General features: G+C 47.9%; 1 long non-coding RNA gene across 2 annotated transcripts; it reads left to right on the plus strand.

Moving 5' to 3' along the window:
• Positions 1–209: 209 nt before the first annotated feature.
• On the plus strand, positions 210–2,541 carry LOC123148902 (uncharacterized). 2 transcript variants are annotated; one of them, XR_006474227.1, is made up of 3 exons: positions 237–1,914; positions 2,020–2,128; positions 2,247–2,541. It is a non-coding gene; the product is annotated as an uncharacterized lncRNA (long non-coding RNA). The 2 variants fall into 2 exon arrangements; XR_006474226.1 differs by having other exon boundaries at positions 210–1,914; positions 2,020–2,541.
• The last annotated feature ends 20,540 nt before the right edge of the window (positions 2,542–23,081 follow it).

The raw sequence follows: 23,081 nt of genomic DNA on the forward strand, positions 1-23,081 counted from the left end.
TAACCCAAACTAACTCTAACCCATGGATCTAAACAGGGCCAACATGCATGCCACATGTACATCTTTTCATCAATTCTCTCTCTCTCTCTTTCCGACGTAGTACCTTGCCATCGCATTTACTAGCTAGGATGCAAATGCGAAGCTAACATGCAACGGACCGCTTATTTTCTTCTACAGTACATGCCAAAGTTTTTCCCATCTCAGCGTCTCTTCTCCTTCCTATCATCTCCACGGAAACTCCTACCCCACTTCATCTTCTTCAATCCCCATTAACTCACGCCAGTGAAAAGGTCACATCGGCACCTTTGCCTTATCCTCTACCCTCCCCATCTTCACGCCCAACCCCCTTGCACACCTCCCGCTTCACCCGTGCCACCCGTGACCCGCCCACCCTGATTCGTCCTCTTCTCCTCGACTGCAGGGCGATGGGATGTGGGTCGAGCAGCGGTTCCATTACTGTCAACCCAGATTGTCGAGGAGCGCAAGCAAATCAGCCTATGCGCGTCATTGCTCTCCTTCGGGCCCTGCCCACGTCGGCGGCCTCGGACACGCCGGACGCGGCCTCATCCGGAGTTCCGAACAGGGAGTTTGGGTTCCGATGGGAGGATATCGGGAAGGAGCAGCTCACCGGGACGGTGGTCTTGCACGAGCGCCGCGTGTTCCTCTACTGCAAGGGCCCTGAGGAGCGCCGAGTCCGACCACCTCCCCCACCTCCTTGCTGCCGCCATCAATGCCCGCAAGCCCAACCTGAAGAAGAGAGTAAGCATCTCTTCTTATTCTCCCTCTCCCTCAAATTGCTTTTTTGATTGGCTTGATTTGGTATAGTGATATGGTAGATTGGTAGTTGTATACTACAGTACTTCTGAGTGTTATTCCGTTATTTTATCCTCTGAAATGTGAAAACCTGACTAGATCTGGATATTGTATGTATTATTACGTCTACATATGGAGGAGCAGAGCTTTGCATCGGACCTTTGCCTGCTGATATATGGCCGCAACCAGCAGTATCCAAGACAGGTGGCCGCCTTTTGTACCATGTTCACAAGGAATTGGTGCTCTGAAATTCAATAAATTTTTGCAGGTTTCCTCTCAGTTGCTCATGTTCACAGCAAGTAACCATATGGTTTTCCATAGGCAACTGCACAACATTATTTTTCAGGAGGACAATTAATCAACTTATTTCACATTCAGTACACTACAAACAACTGCTGACACAATGAGGTTCAACCATGCTCTTAGCCACCGGATGTCATAGTTGGTGCCTTGATTGAAAATATAAGGGCGTTTAGATCACTATAGTGATCTAAACACTCTTATATTTCTTTACAAGGGAGTATTTGATAGTTCATAGTTGATAGCACTGAATAAAATATTCCAGAATATTACTTATGTATCTTAACAGTTAAGGCTTCATTCGGTTTGAAGGATTTTCATAGGAAAAACATAGGAATAAGAATTTCGAAGGAAAATGCCCTATATATGCATTCGGTTTGTAGGAAATGTGTACAGGAATTTCGTAGGAATACTACTCATTTCCTGTGTTTTTGGAGGAAACTACACATCCACTCAAAGCTCATTTTACGCGTAGGAACGAGACAAGTCAATTCCTTAGGATGGCAAATGCCATCCTATCAAATTCCTATACTACTCCTAATTCCTACGTTTTGATTTCCTCCAAACCGAATGAGCCCTTGCTCTTTGTTTTTGCTAGCGTGTATCAGATTGGTTATTGTCGTTTCAATACAGTTTGCGGTTTTAGTATTTTTTTATCATACTGAAGCTTTCGTTAGATTTTTTGTGGGAGTTTCAAGAGAAATTTGTTTCTTTGCTTGCAGCCCCTATTTTAGTGTTCAGCCCTGGTATAGTTGAAGAATAATATGGAGAGAAGTCCCCCATCAGCATATCTGAGCTTAGGTACAATTGAACTCTCTTTCTTGATGCCATTTTACTTCATGCTTCACATTTTATTACATGATTCACTTGCCCGAACAAATAATGTGGTTAACAATCTTATTTCAGATGATTGAGTTAAATGAATATTATGGAGATGAAACCTTTTATCAGGTTGTTTGAGTTTAAGTTCAAATTCTTCTCTGGTTCAAGGCTTCAAACTGCTCTTTTCTATCAGGTTTGCATGAGCTAAAATAATAAGATATTACGAAGTCTTTCATCACCTGATTTGAGTGATCGTATATTAGTATCACACAATTTCCCAATTTTTTTTTATTAATGTGGCATCTCTTCAGTATTGAAGGACGATACAAGATGTAGCTAAGGAGTTGTCTCTGATGATCAACATGCTATGCTAAAGTGTTTGCTTCATCATTGGGCTTCCATTTGTCACAATTGTTGCCTTCTTCTTCCCTCTTCATTAATACCAGAGTTTGTTTTGACTAATTGTTTGTTCATGTGTGTTTCGGTGTTACAATGTGATCTCCCGGTGATTCCAATTGCCAGATTATCATCCCAAGTGTTGGTTTGGGCACAATTTTTTTGTTGTATATACTTTAGTCAATTGTCCAATTATTGTTTTGTTTATGACATCATAGTGCCACTAAATTATTAATATTTACAAAATGTAAATCAACTTGATGAATGAGGTACCATGAATTATATGCTCTCTTTCAAGATGCTAGATTGTTTATACAGAGTATTTAGGACAGTTATGTCCGCAGCAACGCGTGGGGCATCATCTAGTAATAATGAATGAGCAAACACAAAAAGAACTAGCAAGAAAAAATAACAATACGAGCGACCCAAGCAAACTTTTCTTCCGTGGCTGAAGCGAGCTAACTGGCCCGTGGAGAGTTGTACATGAGGGCCAGTGGTTGAGAGGTGGTCTCAGCAAGAAACCGACAAGGCCTCATTTGAGTCCTGTGTCTTTGCCAACTTGCGTCTTGTACTATGTTGTTGCATGGGCAGTCTAGGCTGGATTACGGGCTGGCCACTAGCAAAAACCCAGGGTTTTCTATATACGTCCCTGACCCACCCGTGTGGCTATGCCACTTTGAGTGAGAAGAACATGACATACTCCCTCCGGCCCCATAATATAAGATGTTTTTGTAAGTTATGTTAGCTTACAAATATACTCAGTGTGTCCCTATAATATAAAAGCATTTTAACACTACATTAGTGTAAAAATGCTTTTATATTATGGGACGGGAGGAGTAGCCTGCAAAAACATTTATATTATGGACGGAGAGTATAACATAAAGTGGGTGCACAAAAATTCATAGAAAAATGAGCTAAAAAGAAGAATAAAAACAATTATTTCATGACATACAACCATTTTAGGTCCTTTAAGAAAACAATCCCATTATCACATTCAGGTGGACGCTGCATAGGGGAAAAATACTCTATCTATACCAATATAAAAAGACCCAAAGGGGCAGATCCAATTAATCTGGACCATCAAATCATGTCAATCCAACGACCTAGACCGCTTCAATGTCGAGAGCTCAACATGTTTAGCATGCAGTTAATTTCATGCCAAATATAGTGCCAATCACATAATAACACGCAAATAATTTCCTACAAATTATCGTGCGTTGCACGTACACATTTACTAGTAAGGAAAAATACATGGAAGTGAGGAACTAAAAGGATTATAAGATCAGAAAAAAAAATTGCTAATATATTGAATGATTGCTCAGTGGTGTTGTCAAACTGATTTATCTTGCACACAAGCAATGTTTTTTAGATAACTTCAGAATCTAAAAATCATCCCTCAGCCCATTCGGGAGAATAAGACCACTCCAACTCGTCCAAAAAAATAAAAATAAAACCACTCCAGGCTCTAAATTGTTCCTAATCAAACAAGGTGCAAATTGAAATATGAAGTTAATCAATCATGTACACAGTGATGACCAGCATGAACTGAAGTACACACAAAAAAAATCCAGTTCACAAAAAAAGTACAGAAAAAATAAGACCCAATGAAACCACTCAAGGTGGGCATTTGGTATAAACTTAAAATCCGGTTCTATTGTTCAGTTTTTTCTTAAACTTGGTTAGCAAAAAAATATGAAAATAACCATTCAAGATACCTAACCCAAAATTTGGATAAACATTTTTTTGGGTGCTGTTTTCGGTTAATACCAAATGGACCTTGCGTTTTAAAAACTTTGCTCAGAGTATAGCAATAGGTAAAAAATTGTGCCTTATCTCATCAGCGAAGCGAGGTGGGACTAAAAGTTCCCTGGCCAGTTGTTTGCACACTCGCACATAGGCTAAGCTATAGCGCTGGAGGTCGGCCCAATATCCACTCAGGTTATTTTATTGAAGAGCCGAATATAGAAATCACTAATTGAGAAGTACTAGCAAGCCAAATGCCTAGCTAGCCCAATAAACCCACCTTGCAGCCTATTCCGCCTACCAGCCAAAGCCGATCGGAGGTTTGCTGAGAACTACGGTTTTCTCTCGGCGAGTTTTCTCTCCCCGACGGCGATAGCCTAGGGTTTCGACATACTCCGGCGCCGCGGCCGGATCTTACCTTCTTTTCCCCGATCGAACCTGCTGGTGATCCCCTGGACTCGGGCTGATCAAGGGAGGCCCCTCGTGACCTTACCCGGCCTTGGTTATAGTGGTTTCTCCGGCAGATCGATCTAGGGTTTTCGTTGGCGGCGACTAGACTGCTCGGTTCATGGCGTCGGGATCAAGCTCGCAGGGGCGGCATGGCAAGGAGACGACGGAGGAGCTGCTAGCCAGGTTGAATTTGCAGGAGGAGGAAGATGATGATTTCGTGTGGGAGGAGGAGTTGCCGGATCTGGGGGCGCCGGCGAAGTGGCTAGCCATAGCCAGGGTACACACTACAAGGACTTTCAGCCCTAATGCTCTTTATGGGGACATGCGTGCAGCCTGGAATCCAGCGAAAACGGTGGTCTGGAGGAAGGTGAAGGACAACTTGTTCACAGCGCAGTTTGGTTGTCTAGGGGATTGGAATAAGGCCATGCTAGAGGGGCCATGGCTTTTCAGAGACCAAGCAGTGATTTTGGTGGAGTATGATGGGTTCAAAAACCCTGATAGCATCAAGTTGGATAAGTTGGCAGTTTGGGCGCAAATCCATCGTTTACCTAACAACTTTTTGATCGAGCCTGCAGTCAGGGGGATGGCATCGCGAATTGGCGAGGTGGAAGAAGTGCAGCTCAAGCTACCGGCAGGTTTCTTTGGTGAATTTGTCCGGGTGAGGGTGAAAATCGATATCAACGCAAAAATTAAGAGGTTTGTCACTGGAAAGAAGGGGGATGAACGAGTTAGATATCAAGTAAAATACGAGAAATTACCTGTCTTTTGCTTTAACTGTGGTGAATGCGGGCATTGGCACGAGGAGTGTGGTGATGGTGTTCATGATGAGACAAAGTTTGAGTGGGGTGACTTTGTTCTGGCTGACAATATTCGCTTCAGGCAACCTGGCAGAGGTGGTTTTGGTAACCAGAGGGGACGAGGCGGCCCAAGGAATGCAGGAGGAAGAGGTAGGGGGCGAGAGCAGTATAACCCCAATCAAAGTTGGCGCTTCAATGCATATCAGAATGAACCTCGCAGGGAGGCGGGGAGGCAGGATGAAGGAGAGGACAATGCAATGACCACAGAAGTATCGGGGCCAAGCGAGCCCAAGGGTATGATCGAGGAACCGACTGCTGCAACGCTGGGGGTAGTGGTGGCAAGTAACAAGAGGCAATCTTCGGACAAGAACCATCCAGAGACAGTTCAGTCGAGCGATGATGGAGAAGGGGACGTGGTCCCAGTGAGCTCTACAGCTCTTGTAATCTCTGAAAAGCCGGACGGGGTTCCACCGATGCCGCCTGTATATGTGTCTCCAAGGAAAGAGGTGAAGCGATGGAAGAAAGATGTTGGCAATAAAGGAGCCCTGTTTAAGGAGTTGTCTGATGCAGGGACACCGAGTATGGTGACAGATGGAGTGGAACGTGGCAAGGACCAGTATGATGGATCGGCGGGCTCCTCCGAGGAGTGCCGCCGGACGCAATGAGTTCATTTTGTTGGAACTTTCGCGGCGCGGGTAAAGCCGCGACAGTTCGTGAGCTTCGCGACTTTGCGAAGAAATTTACCCCTACCGTGTTCTGTATTGTTGAAACTCAAGTAAAGGGTGCACGTGTAGAAGCTTTAGCTAACACTTTGGGCTATGATAATGCCTATGCGATAGATAGTCAACGAAGAAGTGGAGGAATAGGGATTTTTTGGAATAATACAATAAATGTTGAGATCTTGGGTGATTCTGTTTATCATATTGATGCAAAGGTGGTAGAGGAAGGGAAAGACCCATGGAGGTTGACATGCGTGTATGGTGAGGCCCAGACACAACTGAGACACCAAACATGAGATCTCCTAAAGGGGTTGGCGTCTTTTAGCAACCTCCCTTGGCTGTGTTTGGGCGATTTTAACGAAGTTTTACGTCCGGATGAACATGAGGGAGCTGCTAATCGGAGTAATGCACAAATACAAGGTTTCCGGGATGCGGTTGACGTTTGCATGTTGATGGACTTGGGCTATCATGGCAGATTTTGGACCTTTGAGAAAAAAGTGACCGGGGGATCCTACACCCGAGTGAGGCTTGATAGAGCGATGGCCACAGCTGATTGGGCGGCGCTTTTCCCTATGGCCAAGGTTACAAACTTAACTTCGGCGTCCTCGGATCATGGACCAATACTCGTACAGTTTGAAGAGGTTTTACCACGCCCTAAACCGAGCTTCTGGTACGAAGTGATGTGGGAGTCACATGAATCATGGCGTGACACTATCAGCTCAGGATGGAGCGAACTGCAAGCGGATCAAGGAGTTGAGGGGATTCGCAGAAAATTGGAGCTTCTGTCAAAGAACCTCTCGGCATGGGAGGATGCAACTTTTGGAAGTGTTAGGAAGGAGATCAAGAAGGCAAAAGTGGAGCTAGATAGGCTTCGGAGTGTTCCGTCTAGGACTGCTCCAAATCACCTTGAGCAAAAGTTGAATGAACGACTGGTTGAGCTCTATCATAGGGAGGAGTTAATGTGGAGACAAAGATCGCGCATACAGTGGCTGACTGCGGGTGATCGCAACACAAATTTTTTTCACATGAGAGCAAATATGCGGCGTAGGAAGAATATGATTCGAGCTCTACACAATGCGCTGGGTATAAGAGTAGAGGACAAGGCTGAGATGAAACAACTTGTGACAGATTTCTATAAAACCTTATACACGACAGAAGGTGTACAGGGGGTAGATGATGTATTACAACATGTGCCTCGGAAAGTGACACCAGAGATGAATGCTTCGCTTTGCGCTCCTTACACAAATGAGGAAGTAAAGCAGGCCCTGTTTCAGATGTTTCCTACGAAGGCACCGGGGCCAGATGGTTTTCCTGCACACTTCTATCAGCGCCACTGGGACATTTGTGGGGATGAAGTAACTAAAGTGGTGCTTCGGATCGTCTGTGGAGAGGAGACTGCTGCAAGCATTAATGATACGGTACTCGTGTTGATACCCAAGGTACAAAATCCCACTCTACTTACCCAGTTTAGGCCTATCAGCCTTTGCAATGTGATTTATAAAATAGCTTCTAAAGTGGTGTCGAATAGATTGAAGTTGATATTGCCAGATATTATCTCAAAGGAGCAATCAGCCTTTGTTCCCGGGAGGTTGATCACGGATAATATTATTTGTGCGTATGAATGTTTGCACTTCATGAAGAGAAACAGATCCAAGACAAACAGCTTTTGTGCACTTAAGCTTGATATGATGAAGGCATATGACAGACTAGAGTGGCCTTATCTAACGGCAATTATGGTTAAGCTTGGCTTTGCACCAGATTGGATCCATACAGTTATGAGCATGATCACTTCTGTTTCATTCTCGGTCTTGTTTAATGGAGAAAGATTAGAGAGCTTCTCACCTTCCAGGGGTATCAGGCAGGGAGATCCTATTTCCCCTTACTTATTCTTGATTGCAGCAGAGGGCCTTTCGTGCCTTTTAAAACACAGTTCTCAGTCATTAGTGCTTGGTGGCATAAAGGTGGCGCCCACGGCTCCAGTAGTGAACCACCTTTTGTTTGCAGATGACAGCCTGCTGCTTTTCAAGTCTAGTGTCCAGGGGGCAAATGAGGTTTCAAACCTACTTGATGCATATTGCTTGGCTTCGGGCCAAAGGGTAAACTATGATAAATCGTCCATATTTTTCAGTAAGGGATGCCCGGAGACCCTTAGGGTGGAGATAAAGAATATACTTAATGTGCAGAATGAGTCTTTGAGTGAAAAGTATTTGGGTCTGCCGACCGATGTTGGACAGTCCAAAAATGGCACCTTCAAATATTTACGAGACAGAGTTTGGGAAAGGATAAAGGGATGGATGGAGAAACTTTTATCAGTGGCAGGAAAGGAGGTTCTCATAAAATCTGTGGCTCAAGCTTTACCAGTTTTTTCGATGTCTTGCTTCAGATTACCTCGAGGCCTTTGTGGAAGCATTACGTCACTCATTCGTCAATTTTGGTGGGGGAGCAAGAGAGGCAAGAGGAAACCATGTTGGGTAGCTTGGGATTTGATGACCCGACCGAAAAGTTTGGGAGGACTTGGCTTTCGGGATATAGAAATCTTCAACTTGGCACTTTTGTCTCGGCAAATTTGGAGATTATTGAATGATCCCTCCTCTCTTAGTGCACAAATCCTTAAAGCATCATATTTTCCACAATGTACAGTCCTTGAAGCTCAACTAGGTCCACATCCTTCTCAGGTGTGGCGATCTATACTTGATGGGAGAGATATTATCACCCAAGGAGCTATCCGGCGTATTGGTGATGGAACTACCACGAACATATGGCAACATAGTTGGATCCCAAGGGACGGAATGATGAAGCCGGTGGCCTCCTTAGTTGCTGACCCACCGCAACTGGTTTCTGATCTGATCGACCACACTAGAGCTGCGTGGCGAGAGGACTTGCTTAGACAGGTGTTCATACCCATTGATGTGGAGGCGATCTTGCAAATACCGCTCTGTACACAGCGTGTAGACGATTTCTGGGCATGGAATGATGATCCAAGGGGGCGTTTTTCTGTACGGTCAGCTTATAAGATGATTGTCAAGATCAAGATTGGGCGCGAGGCATGGCTGGAGGAAAGGGAGGATCCTTCCAACTCTGAACATGAGATGAGGGGGTGGAACTCGCTATGGAACATGTCAGTGCCACCGAAACTGCGCTTTTTCACTTGGCGTTTGGCGCAACACTCACTCCCTACGGGAGATGTCCTAAACCATCATCATATGGCCACTACGAGTGCTTGCTCTCTATGCGGAGGGCAGGATAGCTGGCGGCATTCTTTGCTGGAGTGTAATGTGTCTAGGTGTGTGTGGGTACTTTCAGAAGCCGAGATGGTCGAGCACATGTGGGCAACCTCAGAACCTGACGCACGGCTGTGGCTCTTTGCCATGAATGACTCTCTTCCACCGGAGCAATTTCAGTTGATGATTGTTACTTTATGGGCGATTTGGAGTGCAAGACGGAAAGCTATACATGAGGATATATACCAGACTCCGTTTGCCACTGACAACTTCAACAAAGCTTACTTATCAGACATAGAGTTTTTGAAGAAGAAGAAGGAGGAAGCACATGGGATAGCAGTACCACGACCCCGTACGTGGATTCCACCACCAACAGATTACTACAAACTCAATGTGGACGCGGCCGTGTCACGCCCAGGTACGTTTGGCGCAGTTGGTGTGGTTTGCAGGGATGAGAGAGGTTTGTTCATGGGAGCGTCAGCTCTCGTTTTCAGAGGACTGCACAACCCCCAAGTGCTAGAAGCACTAGCTGTTCGGGAGGCATTAGCACTTTCAGAAGATCTCTATATCAACCATTTACTTGTTGCCTCCGATTGCAAGGTGGTGGTAGATGCAATCAGACAGGGAAGCTCAGCAGAATTTGGAGCCATTGTCGAGGAAATCAAGACTAGAGCAACTACCTTTATTTCATGTTCGTTTACTCATGAGTATAGGACCTCCAATACGGAGGCCCATAATCTCGCAAAGCATGCGTTATCTTTAGGGTTTGGCCGACACACTTGGCTAGGACAACCCGGCGATCTTCTTTTTATACCTATGAACATTATGATTCAGTAATAAAGCTTTGTGAGATTCTCAAAAAAAAACTAATTGAGAAGTACTCATTACAAAAATCACTCTCACCTTCTTAGGTAATGACTAGTGGCACGCTGCATGTGCGCCACTTGTCGCAACCTGTGAGTATTCCCTTTTTTTCATAGATTTGTTTATTCAAAATGTTTTATCTCTTAAACTATGCATTCAAATCTCGAGATGTTTTCACCATTGGATTTCTTACATCAAGATCTTCAAAACTAGATCTCGTAGGTTTTGACAAACTTTTTTTCACAAAAAATGGACGAAAAAACTGAATCGGGAGCATGGATTTTTTTTCTTTTCGAAAAAGACACGCCCATGTCTCTCGTGAAACCACAACCATGCGTCTCATGGAAGCAAAACCTTCCACTTACGAAAGAAAAAAATAGAAAGCATTTTTTTTCTTTTTTGAAAGCATAACCGTGCCTCTCACAGAAGCAAAAACGTGCCTCTCGCGGAAGACAAAAAAACAGAAAATACGTTTTTCTGTTTTCTAGACGCGCGAACGTGACTCTCATGAAAGCACAACCATGTCTCTTGCGAAAGCAAAACTGTGCCTCTCATGGAAGAAAAAAAACAAAAAACATGTTTTTTTCATTTCTGAGAGGCACGACCGTGCCTCTCGCGGAAGCAAAACCATGCCTCTCGCGGAAGGAAAAAAACAGAAAACGCGTTTTTTCCGTTTTCGAGAGGCACGGCCGTGACTCTGGCAAAAGCAAAACCGTGCCTCTCGCGAAAGCAAAACCGTGACTCTTGTGAAAGAAACAAAAGAAAACATATTTTTTCGCGCAAAAAATAATTCAATTTTTTTATCCAAAAGCTAAGGAAGACCGGTGAAAATCCATCGAAAAAACCAAAAAAACCGTTCAAAAAGCCGAAAACGTATGCGGAAAAATAAAATAAAAAATAAAATCTGGAGGAAACGCCCAGAGCTCGACACGTGGCAGACGACTAAGAGCGCGGCAAGTGGCGCTGATTGTTCTGAGGTCCCCGAAAGAGCACTCGTCAACTAGTTGCTCCCGCCGAAATATGCGCTGAAGTGAGACGTCCTAGTTACACATGGGCCAGTGGACTTTATGGCTCGTAGCCTTGAGCGTAGTGAGAAAATTGAGCAACGTCGCTCATGGGAGCTCCTTTTAATCGCCTCAGGCGCCAAGGAAGCTCCTTGTGCCCACGCGCCAACACTAGTGGGCTAGCCCGCACTCGATCACATTTGATGAAAAAAGAACGAAAAATTTCAGAAAGAATGAAAAAAAAACCATAAATTCAAAAGAGTTCATGAATTTTGAATTTTTTCATAAAATTGGAAAAAATAAACACTCTGAAAATAAGTTCATCGAATTAAAAAAATCATTGAACTTGAAAAAATTTCATCAAATTTGAAAACGTTCGTCCATTTATTTAAAAGATCATTCAGTTTTTAAAAAGTTCATCCATTTAGAAAAAATTTTATCGATTTTGAAAATTAGTTCGTCAAATTTCAAAAAGTTCATTGAATTTAAAAAAATCATCAAATTTGGAACAAAGTTTATAAAAACTTGCAAAAGAGTTCATAGAATTCAAAAACAAAATTCTTCAAATTTTTAAAATGTTCAATAGATTTCAAAAACAAAGTTCATATAATTTGAAAATGTTTATCGATTTTTAAAAAAGTTCACGATTTTTAAAAAAAATCTACGCATGAAAGAAAAAAGGACAAGACAAAGAAAAAATAAAAAAAAGGAAAAACCGGACTGGAGAACTAAATAAAAGAACAAAACAGAATTGGTGTGCGTCAGCGGCTTATTGGCCTGGTGGTTGCTGCACTTCCCTTCGAACGATGTGGTTGGAGTTTGGTCCCGTGACCAACCATCACCTTTTTGGATGTTTAAACAAAATAAGAAGGGTGATGGGCCGGCCCAGACGAAGCGCGGGCGTGCGCTCGTTTGCAGTTTATACTATAACGAGCGCCTGAAGCGCAGAATAGAAAATGTCGTCATTACTTCAACCTAGAGAGAGTTTCACGTCGCTCCCTGTGTATTGTGGCCGTGCTGGACGCGGTGGCAACCCAAGTGGCAGCCGCAATCATCTCAGTGAGGGACTTTAGGCGAGCCCCTAGCTCAAGAGCGTTCACGCATGCGGGAGCTTGTTCTCAGCCTGGAAAGCCGTGCATTGGTTCGTGGTTAGGGATGGTTGTTCCATGGGTATAGGTAAACGCGGGTATCCTATTTGAATACAATGGGCATGGGCAAGACTTGAAGAGGTTTTCTACCCATGGGTAATGGGTATCCATACCCGTAAAATATATAGGTAGTACATGTGTATAAAATTGCGTCCATGGGTAACACAATGGGTACCCCGAGAAAATTAATAAATAAAAATAAGTCTTATGACATGTGGTGTCAACATCCAAATCCCGTGGCCCAACCCTAAATCTGGTATTCCCTAAACCAGCTATAGCTCATATGCTCACACACACTTTTTCGTCACTCCGCCTACATCATACGTGTCTCCTCGAAATGATGAAATCTCGAATTATCATCGTCGAACTCATTTCCATCTCGATCCAGCGATCCCCGATTCCCATAGCCACCTCCCACTACATCGAGCTTCCATCAACTGTTGCTCATACTCATTTGATTCCTCCAAGGGGCCACCCATCAAAGGAGGTTGAGTCGGTGCTATACTACTCGCTTATCATCACTTGTATTTTAGACTTGTTTCTCTAATATTTAGAAATTTAAATATCATAGATTGTACCCATTGGATACCCATTGGGTATAGGATACCCGATAGGTATGGGCATGGGTTCTATTTATACCCATGGGTATTGTAGTGGGTATGTATAAAAGGTTTCTATATATGAGTATGTTTGGGCAGATGGAGGTTGTACCCGCCCATATCCTACCCATTGTCATCCCTATTCGGGGCCTCTTGTGCTGCCACTTCTATGGCACGGTGTGGTCAATGATATGAGACTTGGTCCATCGCAAAAAAAATGATATAAGACTTGGAACAGGTGGGGCATATGTAGCTATTATCAAGGAAATTATAAACACTACATCACAGTTCCAAAGTTGCTATTTCATCTCCGAAGGGTGAGACACCAACTTCGAGGCACATAGCCTTACTAGACATACTTTTGGTCTGGGGAAGGTCGCCAGATGTGGCTTCTAAACCTTCCGGACTTATCTTGATTTCCTATGAACAATAACAATTAAGCAATAAAGTGTGTTTAGACTAAAAAAACAAGCAGCGTTACCACCTCTGCCTCCAGCTCGTCCACATGTGACTGCTTGCGCGCGCGTGACCGCTGCGCGGATGACCGGTTTAACTTCTTGTGCTTACAATTCATTTCCTCCTCGGTGCATCTAGCCGGTGGCGTCATGGCCGTACACCGAGGCGGGTGACGCGTCTGGTGCATGGGGTTGGTGCCTCGGGCTCCATGAAGGGAGGAGAGGATAATGCGAAGGAGAAGAGATAGGAGCGGAGGTGGAGGAGCGGTCTCCGGGGTCAAGGTCAGGCGGCGCGAGGACCTCACCCCGGGGGATGGCTGCTGGGGAAACGGGATGAGGGAGAGGGAGAATATTAATAATGTGGCCTATTTTTAAGAGAACTAACGGGTGAATCCTGCTTGTCATGTGGGCCAATATAATCCACCACGTCATCCATGACAAGTAGACCAGGCATGTTAGAATCGGGTCAAATTTGGCTTAATGGGTCATTGCAGTGATCTAGACGCGCTTATACTATTTCTTTACAGAAGGAGAAGTTCTTTGTGACGAAATACCGTAAAGATGATAGTTTCTTTAGTCCACAAAAAGAACCGGATCTACAAACTCAAACTCACATCTTATAGGCAGAACACAAAGAACAAAATGATCATGGCCTAGTCTGTGTACCCGATTTCGTACTAGCTAAGAGTATTTTCAATAGGCGCGCAACATGTGGCTTGCTAAAACAATTTTTACAGCGCGGAAATAGTGGTTTTTATGCGAGGCAGGGCGCTGGCTCCAGCGGCCGCTGCAAAATATTATGCGCGAGCTGGTCCAACAGGCACTGCAAAAAAACGGCGCGCGCGAGCAACCAAAATACATACTACGATATTTGAAACAACATTTTAGATAAAATTCAACGATACAAATAATATAGTCCGATACAAATAAAATAGATAAAAACTACGGTGCAACTAGACTATGAACTACTACTAGTCGTTTTCATCATCCTCACTGGTGTCGTCTGAGGTATCAAGAAACGTGTCTTCCCACTGAGGATCATTATCGTCAAAGAATGACGCATGTTCCAGGTCGCGCTGCAATATCGCCAGTGCCTTCCGTCGACACATGTCCGCCCGTTTCGCGCGCCGCCTTGCCCTCCTCTCCGGCCAGAAGGCGTTCTCGGCGACATCATGCGGGTAGCGCTGGCGCCACTCCACCATGACTCGCTTGTCCACCTCAGCGATGAGGAGGCGGCGCTGCTGCCTACAGTGTCCCTAACGGTCACCGTCGGTTATTAGCCACGGCGGAGGGGCGACGGCCTGGGCCTGCTCGCATGTCCACACGTCATGGAAATCCATTGCGAGTGTGGCCTTGACAGGCGCCACGCCGCCGCGTCATATGCGCGGGCGGCCTCGTGCGTGGTCTCGAATGTCCCGAGACCGAGACGCGCGCCACCGGAGTGGATCTCTGCGTAGAACGCGCCAGAAGGACGAACACGGACGCCGCGGTAGCCGGAGCTACTCCGGCAGCGTGGCGTTATGTCGGCGGCAGGGAAGAGCGCGTCGAGAGAAGGGCGCGGCGACGGCAGCGGGGCGCCGGATACGAGGAAGAAGTAGGCAGCGGGGGAAAGAAGTGGGCGGCAGGGCTCGAGTGTGCGGTTGACGGCTTGGGCGCGCCGGATGCGGCACGTCGAGTCGTTCTTTACCTAAATAGGCTTACGCCCCGCTATATTGATATAGCAACCACCCGATACAACATTTCGATCAATGCTAGGGCAAACAGCACAAGCACGCCCAAAAGAAATAACAAGAGAAAATAAGAGAAGAAATGCCAACAACGCCGGATCAACGAAAGCTACGGCACACCGCAACCGCTGCGCCCACCAAGGTAACCACCACGCTCCAAAGCCACCGAGTTGTCGTGTACCAAGCACCACCTTCAAGAAGGAATGCGACGATGACGACGCTGCTGCCCGGACGACTCCTAGGATTTCTCCCGGTACACGGAGGGTAGAGGGGGGAGAGGGTCACCCGACACCCTTCAAGGAGGATGGCGGCGCCCGCAGGCGTCACCACGTTGGTGCCGGCAAGACCCGACATGGATTTCTCCCGACCTCTCGCGCCCACCACCCAGGACCAACCTTCGGCTCCACCACACCCGCCGCCCACCAACATGCGGCAACAGTCACGAAGACACTGTCGTCGTCTCACCACGCCCAACGAAGCGAGGCCGGCCCGATCCAAACGAGACACCCGAAGACAAGGACCGACAGCAAGGCAGCTACGAGGGAGGGAACAACCTCCACCGGCTTAGGCGGTAGAAGACCGGGCATAGCAGCAGAGGCATACCAGACCCTCTGTCTGGCCAGGCCCAGCATGGGCCCGTGAAGCTCCGCCGCCGTGCTGCAGCAGTCGCGGCACAGCAGCCGCCGTCCCTGTCGCGAGGAGCTCGCAGGAACCACCGGAGAACAACCCACTGCGGCCACCCAGCAAGCCCGCCCCGACCCAGATCGGGCCCGTAGGGCCTAGATCTGGGCCAGCCGGGCGCCGCCGGCCGCCGCAAACCATGGGCCATCACCGCCGCCAAGGGGCAACGCCTCCGCACCGCCGCCGTCCAGATCCGCGCCGGAACGCCGCCGGCCGAAGGGCTCCGCCGCCAGGACCGCTCGCCCGAGCCGGGGTCCAGCGACGGGGGAAGAAGGAGGGCCGCCACCGCCGGACTGCGGGACGCCGCGCGGGCAATGCCCGGCCGCGCCCGCCGGCGGCAGCGGCGAGGGGGAAGGAGGGCGGGGACTCGCGGGAAGGGGGAGGGGTGGGGAACGGCCCCGGTCGCCTCGCTCGGGGAGGGCGACATGGGGGGCACGGGGGTATCTGGTAGACCTCTGATTCGCCCAATCCCCTTCCTTGTATTGAGGCCCAATCCCCTTCCTTGTGTTGAGGGTATCTGGTAGACCCGTTCTTTTGCACGCGCACGATTCTTTGCCTCACGCCGGAATTTTCCGTGGCCGCTGGAGCGCGCAACCAGCCGTTTCCCCGCGCGCGATATTTGACGTGTTTATTTGAGATGCTCTAAGGATTCGTCCCCGGGTACAAATCGGAATCGCTCGATCTACTGTCCTTCTCCGTCCACCCAAAATTCCATACTAAGGATTCCTCCCCGACTACAGATCAGTATCGGCGAGTCCCCGCTCAATATAAGCATCAGAGGAAGCGCCTGCGTGATGCACACAAGCAAGCGATCGCGGTGTCGATCGTTCACAAGGAGCAGAGGAGATACCTACGTATCAGCTACCCGATTGGAGACACGCGCTCGAGCATGGCCATGGCCGTGGACGAGCAGCCGTCGCACCCGTACCGCCGCTGGGGCCTGCCCCTCGAGAGCGGCACGGGGCACAGGTTAACCCCGAGGGCGAACGAGCCGATCTACGTCACGGATGTCTTCCTCGTCGACGCTGAGAGCGCCGGCGGCCAGGGCGCCGTGGCCGCCTGCGTAGAGATCGGCACGCGGGACCTCCTGCTCGGGCTCGTGTCCGCGGAGAATCCCCACGTGGAGCTGCAGACCCCGGTGATGCTGGACGAGGAGTTTCGCTTTTACGTCATGGGGCCCGGAGACGACGCCAACGCCGATGCTGGCATAGACACTGAAGGCGACGGTGACGCCTACGCCGACGCGGCAGTCGTCATGTTCGAGGGTTTTCTTGTCACTGACACGGAGGAGGAGGAGGAGGCTGCCGACGACAAGGATGAGGAGTATGAGGTGTACGAGGAGAGGGAGGATACCTACGGCGAGGTCGACCGATACGTGGCCAGGGCGAGCAGTGCCGGCGGCATCTCCAAGGACGCTCGACAGGTTGTAGCCATAAGTACAGCATTCTTAGGAATGCTGGTGTCTGTCTCTATGTTAGCATTCCTCGGATTGATAAAGTAATCGTGAATTCATCTATGGGTGAACTGCGTCGTCGCCCATACTGTATTTGATTTGAAGATGTATCCGTGACTAATCATTGTACTTTATCAAAAAGGGCGAAGTGTACGCTTCATTGCCTATATTGTTGCTTTTTTTTATTGGCTTCTTAAGCTTGCACACTTCTTTTTTGTTCGTCTCCTCAACTTGGACACTACGTCCTCTCTAGTCTCACCTCTAGTAAGTACTGCACAAACATCTAACAAAGTTTTCGCTATCAATAGATCAATGCTTCTTCCCAATATCAAAACTCGCATCCTACTCCCTCCGGTCCCTTTTCACTTCACATATTAGATTTGTGTCAAGTACAACTTTTCAAAGTTTGATCAAATTTATATTAAAAACTATCAACATCTACAACACCAAATATATATACTATGAAACAACATTGAATTATTATCTAACAATATTGATTTGGCATTGTGAATGTTGATACTTTTTTTTATGAGTTTGGTTAAAATAGAGATACTTTGACTTCAGAAAAAAAAATGCAGACTACAAAGGACGGGGGAGTATATACAATTTTGAGCAAACAATGAGTTTCAAATTACGGCGAATCCGAAGAACAACCTTACAAAATGGCACTCAATCAGTCCTTTTCGCACTTGTAGAACACCCATCCGGCATGTTTCGACGTGCTCGAAACAAGGCACGACATCAACCACGGGTAGTGGTCACACTTGATGACCAGCTGCGGCGAGCCGACGAGCTATTGAGCGAGTGCTGAGCCCCGGCTAATGGCCGAACGTGGTTGTGCTGGTGGTTGGTCGATGGATGAGATGCAAGCACCGAGTGGAGGATGACATACCAAAAGGGGCGCACAACGGTTAAGGGGTTGCACGGGTTGGTCCTGTCGAATCCAACCAAAACACGACAGTGCTGGTGGTTGGGATGCGTCGAATCCGGCGACTGCAGTGACATCCATAGATCTACCAATTTAGTCGTCGGCCGGCGGCGACGAGAACCGACCAAATCAAAGTGGGGAGGAGAGGGGGAAGGAAAATTATTTTTACTCCATGGGTGGACGGCCGAGTAAATATAAGAGTCGGTCGGCCGAGGAGGATAATTTTTACTCCTCTAAAACTTTTAGGGATCGGTTAGATGCAATTTAGTGGAGGAAAAGTAAAATTTACTCCTCTAAAGCTTTTTAGGGGATCGATTAGAGACGGACTTAAAAGTTTTGATTAGGGAGGAAAACAAAATGTTTAACGGGGCCCGATCCAAATAACCCTATTCAGGAACAGAGGTGATAAGAAAAAAAAAATCTAATTCTTCCTCATGCTCCCACGGTTGCTCCACCCTGACCTCCTCCCATACTCTGGTGGTGACGGTCGCACCACCGCCTACCTCTAGTGCTGAATGGTCCGCCTCGCCACACCAGCTGCTTGTCGACGCCCCGCTGGCCTCCTTCCCTATCACCATCTCTCTCCACTAGTGAGGCCCGTCTCTCCAAGCACTGCTGATGCATCACCTCCCAAGTGTTGTATAGAGGATTCAATTTGCCAGTCATTTATCAGATATTATGGAATGTATATGAGTCGGTGGTCATCCGACGCTTCGGCTAGAAGGCCTAATAACCACTACTCTAGCGTGCATCTTTGTGAAACTTCACATCCATTACTCTTCTTCACACGTTCCCAAACTCTTATTTTCATTTTCTATTTCTTTCCTTTTTTTTCCTTTTCATTTTTTTATTATTTCTCCTTTTCTTTTTTCTAGTTCTTTTTGTTTTTTGGTTTTATTTTCCTTCTTTTTTGTTTCATTTTTCCTTTTTAAAATTCAGTAATTTATTTTTTTCAAATTTGATGAACATTGCTTCAAATTCGATGAACTTTTTTCAAATTTGGTGAACTATTTTGAAAATCAATCAATTTTTAAAAAATTGATAATTTTTTAAGAAAATTGATGAATTCTTTTTCAAATCCGATGAACTTTTTTAAAAAATCCATGACTTTTTTTCAAATACGGTGATTTTTTTGAATTCGATGAACTTTTTTGAAGTTTGTGAACTGTTTTTCAAAATCAGTGAACATTTTCTAATTCATATTTTTTTGTGATTTTCTAATTATTTATTTTATTTTTTCTCAAATTAAATGGTTTGACCAGTCAACCGCGACTGGTTATAGTCGACCGTGGGAGCTGCGGAACCAGGGCGAACACTGCCGCCTTGTTGGGCCGGCCCATAAAGGAGGGCGCGTGAGTGCCAACTACACTCTCTGGCGCTTAAGGCGCTGGGGAGGAGCTCTCATGATGCTGGTAGTCTTTTTTTTAGAAACACCATATAGCTTTATTTAAGCAATGTTTGTGGGGATACAAGTTATACATGGGGGTGAGGTGAGCCAAACATGGCGCCCACTCTCGAGGGAAGTAGTCGCTTTACAGGATTATGTGCTTCTACATTGAATGCTCGATACTCATGACTACTAGACACCTCCGGAAGCAAAGCCTTCTTCGCTAGAATCTCCTAGATGATCACTCCATAGCTATAGGGGTTATCCTCCCCAATATTGCGGACCACCTGAAGACAATCTGTAGCAATTTGTACCCATGAGAAGTTTAGGTCAAGAGCCAGAGACATTGCCTCACTGCAAGCGATAGCTTCAAGGTATCCGTGGATGTTGGTAGTCAGGCGACCCGGCCAAGCTGGAAGCATAAAGGTATCCGTGGATGTTTTTGTTTCCAGAGTGGATTTTCTACTCCTAAGTGTACTACACCCAAGTTGTCTAAAAATTGAAAAAACATTATTAAACAACATCCAAAAAATCTGAAACTTTGTGACATCAAACTCTATCAAATATTTGAGGTTCTTATAAAATTTCATCTGAAAATAACATCCGAGGAGCTCCCACACACTACTAGTCCAAATCGATGGTGAATGTTACGAACGAAAAAAAAAAGACTCTTATAGGAGCAATTTTTTCCGAAATAATTGGGCATTTATGTGATTACGTACAAAGAAAGGGGGTTTTCTACAAAAAACATGCCACGTCGGCACCCGACAGGCGGGCCCAACCGGTCAGTTTCCCCGTCAATACGTATAAACAACAGTTTTAGCCTTTTTTGTAACGTCTCGCCCCAAAGTTGGTACTGACACGTAAAAATTACCAATCTTGGCACCAATCTGCTTCCAATGCCCCAATTGTGGTACTTCTGTGCAATTTACTCCTCACTCCGCATTCTCTGAACGTGAAGGAGGAAGACGACCATGAGGAGGAGAAGAAGGAGACTGACGAGGTTGACCAAGAAGTGGGTCACGTGACCAGGGCGAGCAGTGCCGGCGGGAACACCAGGAATGTTGGGCAGGTTGTAGCTAGAACACTCTTAGGAATTCTTTTGTTTGTCTCTATATTAGCATTCCTCGGATTGATAATGTAATCGAGAATTCATCCATGGATGAACTACGTCTTTTTGGCCTGGTTTCGTCGGGTTCAGTTTGTTTAGCTTTTGAATCCGGTTTTCTTTGTAAACTGGATCAATATTTTCTTTGAAAAGATCAAATTTAGATGGGGATTTCTCCCCTAGGTGACTGTTAAAAAAACTATGTCTTTGTCATTATTTTAAACCGTCCGTGAAATCGCCATGGTCGCGCTACTATTGTTGCTGGAGTGTCTAGGCGCTAAGAGCATCTCCAGCCGCGCTTCCAGAAAGACTTTTTCATGCGTTTTTTTTGCGCCGGCGCTAAAAAATCGGCCCAGTCGCGCCACAGGAGCCCGATTTTCACCGGTCTAGGCCGAATTTAGCGCCGGCGGACCCAGACCGAACCCGGCGCGCTGGGGGGCGCTCGGGGGCGCCGGGGCGAGCGGTTTTGGCGCGAAAGAGCCACGGGCCCGCCGCGTCAGCGACACCGCGCGTCATCTTTCCCAAATGCCTCGGTTTCCCGCGGAGAATCAATTGCAAGGCTGCCGCCGGTCAGCCTTACCAGTGATTCCTCACGGGCGGCGCGTTCACGGGGCGGTGCGCCGACGCCTCCCCTCCCTCGCACGCGTACACATGGGGCGCCGCCGCTATATAAGCCGGTGGCCTCCCTCGCCTCTGGCTATAGCAGCCACACCTACCCTAGCCCGCCCTCTACCTCTCCCGAGCGCCGCCGCCGAGCCCTCCCTCTCCCTCCCTCCCTCCCTCCCTCTTCCGATGGCCGAGCGGTTCCCCGATGATGAGGCCGCGGCCAACGGCTTCGACCGCCGATCGCTCCGCGAACAGGAGTCTTGACTCCTGTTCCAGGCGAACATCCAGGCGGCGCCGGACATGCGCGCCGGGCCGACGGGCTGGAAGCTCAGCAACAGGGGAGTGCCCATTCCCCCGTTGCCCGACGCCGTGGCCAAACCCGGGTACTTCGCCGAGGAGGTCGACGTCGTGCGCGCCTCCCTCACCGCCGCCCAATTCTCCCTCCCCTAGTACGCCGCCGACAACCACACGGCTTGGGCAGCGTACTTCGAGCGCCGTCAGCAGCAGCGGCTGGCGTCCACCAACGGCGCGACGGTCGTCGGCGGCATGAAGAACAGCGAGGGGCGCCGCCTGTGGTGGGGCGTCCTCGGCCGCACACTCGAGGGTGTGCTGACGCACCTCGAGGGCAGCAACAACCCGCCGTTGGCGTACCCCCCGGCGAGGGCGGCCGCCACGGCCATGGCTCACCGCCGACGCGACGGGCGATGGTTGCCCAGGAGGTTCGACGCCTCCTCTTCTTCCTCCTCATCACGCTCTTCTTCGCACTCCTCCGGCTCTCCGGCGTTGCTCGGCGTCAAGGCCGAGCCCGCGGCGGAGACGCCGCTCGGACGGCGCACTCGCAGCGCCGGCGTCGTCATCAACGAGGGCGGCCGGCGCGCCTCCTCGTCGGCTCCTCCTCCGCGCTTCGTCAAGCCCAAAACGGAGCCGGGGCTCGCGTCGGTGAAGACGGAGCCGGGCCTCCTCCCCGCGGTGAAGACGGAGCACGACGGCGACGTCGAGCTCGACGACGACGCGACCCTGAAATGGGCGCGCGCGGACTCCCTGAAGATGGTGAGGGAGCGCCAGTGCACCGCCCTGCAGCGCTTCGCGCAGCGCCGCCGGGGCCGCGACGAAGGAGGCGTCATCGTCATCGAGGACAGCGACGACGACGACGCGCCGCCGCCACCAGCCCGCGTTGGCGACGCCAGTCAGGGGTCCACCAGGGACGGCCGCGTCAAGGAGGAGAAGCCCGACAACGGCGGCGACGATGGCGGTGACGACGGCGACTACTCGGCGTTCAGCCAGTTTCTTTTTTAGACTAGTTATCTATTTTGCTATGTAATGAAAATTCGCGAACATGTCTAATATATGCCCAAGTTTACCGAAATTTAGTCGTGTTTAACCGAACTTCGCCGAACTTTGCCGAAATTTGCTATACTTTTTTTTAATTGCGCCTGGGGGCGGCCCTGGGCCGGCGGCTGGGGACCAACTCGCCCCAGGCCCATTTTTTGCACCGGCTCACACCCAGGCGGCGATTTTAGGCGCCCCCTGAGGGGCAAACGGCTGGAGACGCTCTAAGCTACGGAACCCTGATTGGAAAAATCCTAGAAATCCGGTTGAATGCGCCAAATTCTGAAGAAACCTCCTTAAATTCACTATCTCGACTGGAAACTTGTCCACTATCGCCACTATTGCCCGCTATAGCTCCTGAGTGAGGTTACCACGAAATTGTTTCTCCCGTGATTTGAAATATATTTGGGTCGCCGTTAATGTTCGATTGTGCAATTTTGGTATTTTTTTATCTTTTGGTTGGTGGGTATGGTAGTTGAATCTTCAGATATGTTGCCTTTTCACTGTAAAAAGTGTTATTACTGGGCATAC

Source organism: Triticum aestivum, chromosome 7A (genome assembly GCF_018294505.1).
Source record: "Triticum aestivum cultivar Chinese Spring chromosome 7A, IWGSC CS RefSeq v2.1, whole genome shotgun sequence".
NCBI classification, from domain to species: Eukaryota; Viridiplantae; Streptophyta; class Magnoliopsida; order Poales; family Poaceae; genus Triticum; species Triticum aestivum.